Here is a 5,076-nt window from a genome sequence, read left to right on the forward strand (position 1 = left end):
TTATTTGCTATTCAGATGCTAAAAATGTTTAGTGAGTGCTTTCATTATGTACAGGAATATATATTATGTTTTGACCTATATTGCATCATATTGTGGCATATTAATTCAGCCTGATGTTCGGGTTGCTGGAATTCACCTCCTGTTTCTGAACTTTGTATCTCCATGGTAGGATAGTATTTACTTGAACTTAGAGCTGTAGTGAATTTACTGAAAGTTTACAAAAGATTGCTGCATGGTGACATGTGCCAACATAAGGTGCAGGGATCCTTCCAGTTCCAGTAATTACGAGGGACTTTGGCATTATGTGAACTCCTGTGAAAAACGGCCATTGTCCTTACAAAGTTTAAGAGGATGGATCTGTGACCAAGAGTTTTACCTATGGGTTAAGAAAGCCAAATGAAACAGAAATATCTGATGTTAATTTTTAAACAACATGAAGTTAAGAGTGATACACTGCTAGAAAATGGGGGAAGTAGCTCTTCTAAAACATCAGTTAAACCAGACATGTTTGCTTCTAAATGTCTCAATTATGGTTAAATATTAGATGTCATTTGGAACATTCCCATAGAAGAAACCAACATGGGACTAGATCACACCTCTGCTATGTTAAGTAAGACATGCAAAGCCTTCTCTCCTGCAGGATCAGGACGAGGCTTTGTAATTCAGGCAGTAACACTGCCTGAAAGCACAAGTAGAGGGGAAGGGTCCTCTTCCTGGGCACAACATCACCAATCATTCACCTCTCTCCTCATAGCACGCAGCATGCCCGATAGGCACAAGAGTGGGGCCAAACTGCAGCTCATTTGGCCACATGCAGATTTTCCCAACATAACACCTGACATTTGAAAATTCAGTAAAATGTGCTGGTTATTTTTTGCTGTTCTTAACCTTAAAATAGAGATTTGCCTTCATGTTATAAATAGCAGTTTCTCTCTTGTGTAAAGGAATTTCATTTAAATATATTGCTGCTTGGAGGCTAATTCCTACTTTTGATCTTTTAGTTGTATAAGATTTTCTTAAATTATGCAATAAATGTGTGATTACTGCTATTTAAACGTAGTAGTATTTTTGACGGCTAATGCATCCGTGTGAAGGCCATCCTTTCCTAGGACTTTTCTGGAGGACTCCAAGTGTGTCTTTGGGAACATGACACTTTTTTTAGCTAGTGTACTTACATGCCCCAGGAGAAAATTTGGATCCCTGCTTGCCTAAGTGCTGTATGAGATATAACTGTTAAATGCACCAATGTAATGTGTTGTAACAAATTTCATTTCCCAACACAATGTATTTGTAAAATAGGCCGGATTCTGAACACTCTCACTTAGCTCCTGAGTTAAAATGAAGGAGCAAAAAATCCCCACATATCTTTAATTTTCCTTCAAAAAAAACCCCTACCAACTCTTGCTAAGGTTGGGATCAATATTTCTTTTACCTACATTTTAACATGATTAGAAGTCTGCAGTAATTCTGCACGGCTTTACCTCTGGCTTGTCTGGAATGGGTCAGTATCTCAGCATATGCCTACATCTACAGTCAAACTGAAAATTCACCACAAATTCCAGAACCTGTTTCCCTTTGAGGAGTTTATAAATGTTTATCTTATTGAATCTATTTCAGCCAAGCCTCTAAAATTGTATGCAGGAATTGAAAACATTTATAGATATTGGTGGATGTACCAGAGACAGAAATAAGTTCAGAAGTGATTGACTGCACAAAACCAAAACCCACCATACAGAAATCAGTGATCAGTTTGAAGATTGCCAGCAGACCTTCTCTCCCTACCTTTCCTCTCTCACGATAAATGTGTAGCACTGCTCATAATTTCCATTCAAGCAGATGGCACTCCCTTCTCTATGCCAGTGTCCCGCAATTAGTTTCTAAAACCCTCTGAGGGCTCCCAGTGATGCTTTCCCTTCAAATTCAACTTTGGGTTACTCAAAGTCACCCAAAACTGCACAGCAGGGAGACCCGCTCCCCGGTATGTGCGTGTACAGCTGGGAAAAGGGATGCGAGGGCTGGAGTTTGGCAGGCAGCTGGGGTATTTCCTCTGCAGGTGGGTGCTGTGTCATGGAGTGGGCAGTCACTTAGTGATTTCCCACTGGAAAATCCCACACTGGATAGATAGTCATCACGGTTCAGTTGGGAATTGTTTAGGCGACTGGGAATTCAACGGGGCACAGGACTGCAACTTCTGTGCACTTTGCTGCAAAACAAACCGAAGTAGCCCCAACACTCACACCTCGTGGTATGAGAGGAGAATGCAGTTCACAAGGTTTACGTGCCACTTTGTTAACAGTTACTGTAACAAACCCTGCTGCCTCAGCAAAGCCTGCTTGCTAAAATAAAAAGGTCCAATGTAACATGTCCAAACAGCGACTAGCATCTTCGCAAGCAATATTTTTTTTTAAAGACTTCATACCGATTTTCAGCAGCTCTGCTTCATTCCTTCCTCTCTATTTTCGACCACTTCCGCCCTGCCTGTGTATATGAAAGCAGGCTGATCTTCACTCTAGCAAGCCTGCTGACACTGCCTGCCAGCAAGAGTCAAGGGCAGACTTCCAGCACCAAGGTCCAGCTGAGCTCTTAGCTGTACTACAGACTTACCCTCCTTGGTCTGCTCCTGAAGGAATGTAAAGCAGAGCAGTTTGGGGTGGAAGGAAGTTACAATTCAGAGCCAAGCCCAGAGCTAGCCATACACACAAGAATGTAAGCACAGTAATTTTGTTTACTGGTGTTTTCACCTTCTTCCCTTGACTTCTACTAATTTATTTGTCTCCATCTATTCTTTGCCATATGCTTCATGCATACGTACACATTAAGCACCTGGGAAAGAAAAATTTCTAGGAGCATGGAATTTTGCTTCTGTAGCCAAGTCTATAATGTAAAAGACTTTGAAGATCTATTCTTAAGCACTCACACTAGTACCAGGGCAAAACTCAACCTTATAAACTCCTTCCATCCATGAGCAACATCCTAGTACCTTGTGGGGCACTGTGTTTCTGGGGCACCGGTGTTGCCCCATTAAGCTGAGACCAGTTATGAAGTCACCCTTTACTATATCACAGAGGCATACGATTTATCTGAACCACTCACTGCAACTGCCAAAATCCAGGTAGTTACTGAAGGACAGCAATTGTATGTGTGAACAACATGAAAGAATCTCAGGGAGCCTTACCTCCGAGCAGTAACAAGCAAGGGAGTTTCCTCTAGAGGAGCAGAGAGCCTTGGGTGGAACCTCTGCTCATATGTAGGCTCTGCCCAAGCTTGTTGACATACATCAAGCACCCATCCCACCTGAATGCTTGGGTTGCAGTGAAAAGTTCTCAGCTGTGCTTGAAGCACAGATTGTCTGATGGATTAATGAGTGCTGTGAATTTCAGTAGCAGCTTTAAAAATGGAAAACAGTTACATGTTTTCCAGCTAATACTAACTGGAAATCCATTAAAATGTTGGAAATGGTGTTAAATTTCAGATTTCTTGGTCTTAATCTCCAATTTAAGCCTTCTTCTGGGATTAAACTGTCTCTACAGGCCACAGAGATGGCTGTGCTGTCAGGAAAGCTGTGTTCCTTCCACTGTAGGGGTGTTTATACAAGGAGAAAGTCCTCTTGTACCAGACTTCAAGATAGGGGTGTGGAGGATATAATCCCAGATAAAGTTTCTGCAGCCCAGCTGAAAGTACTGTTCTGTGCTCAGCAGGCCCCACATGTGTGTACCGAGGTGAGCTCAAAGCCTTCAGTAGGAGCTGGTTTAGCTCACTGGGGAGCAGGAGGCTACTGAGCAGAGGACACAGATGGGGGATTACCTGCCCAGCCACCTCCTGTATACAAAAAGCCTGTTTACTTGCACCACAGGCATGTAGCTGCCTGCCTTGCAGCCTCTCTGAGGAGAAATGTGATATGCAGAACAAAAGTACTATGGGGGGTTTGCTGTGCTTCATTTGAAATGCACAAGAATGTTCTCATGGGTGCAAGCATTGTCCTTCGGAAAGAGGCAAACAATGTGCTTCAAGGAGTCCCAAATCCTCTTACTGATCACTATCATCACTGGAAAGAGAAATACGTGCCATGAAACAGGCTAGTCTTAATGGTGACCAAGAAACTGGCAGATAGGCTGTCAAAGATCACATTTTAAAATAAAATGTGATGCACAATCTTAGGTTGTTTGTACTTGTCCTAACAGCTGGATGACTGCTTACAAACGGAGGCAGAATTTGCCCCATGTAGGCTTTGCTAAACCTCTAACAGTTCCAGCACTCTTTTCTGGGGGAAAAAAAAGAAGTAAGATTTAACTCTGCATACTTTCTTCTTTAAAGGAACTCTACTTCTTTTCCTGTTTATTTCTTCCTCTCTGTGGCCTGCAATTACACCTCAAAGCTTGGAAATATTTCCTTCTTTATTGATTTTCTATTTACTATATAGAAGGTTTTTTATAGACTTTCTCGTACAAAGCCTCCATAGCTTCTCTTTTCTTGATAAATTTCATCTTGTGGATCGCTTTAGAGAAGTATAAAAGCAGTACTAGATCTTGGAAACTAAATGATAGGTACTTTAGAAGCAGTTTATTGTACTGATAAATATAACACCAATCTCACTTAGTGTTGTCTAAACACAAGATAACATCCCTGGAGTGATGATCTTGATACAGCATTCCTCCACCCTGCCAAGTTTTAGGCAGGAGACTATGTGAAAAATATTTTTGCTCTCTCAGGGTGCAGCTGTCTACAGGCTCAGAGAAACTGAGGGACACAGCACTGCTTTGTGCCTGATAGCCCCTTGTCCTCCAGCAGCACGTGAGCCGAGGGTACAGATGGCCAGACTAGGGAGAGCCCAGAGGCTGGGGTGCAGGCAGAGAGTTGTGTCCTCGGGGGAAGCTGCTGCATGCTGGAGGGGCCGTTTCCACGCTCCTGTCGTGCTTCCCCCGGCGGCGGCCCCGGGGTCACAGAGACGCATCCCGCAGCTCCACAGTGGCCAGCCCGCTGCCAGCTGCGCTTTTCTTTCTTGTTGAGATGATTCTTCGTCCCCCGAGGTCCACAGGGGTCGAGACGTGGCCGTGCCGCCGCGGTGGGGCTGGGCGC

This window comes from Eurypyga helias, unplaced genomic scaffold (genome assembly GCF_000690775.1).
Source record: "Eurypyga helias isolate BGI_N326 unplaced genomic scaffold, ASM69077v1 scaffold46596, whole genome shotgun sequence".
Classification (NCBI taxonomy): Eukaryota; Metazoa; Chordata; class Aves; order Eurypygiformes; family Eurypygidae; genus Eurypyga; species Eurypyga helias.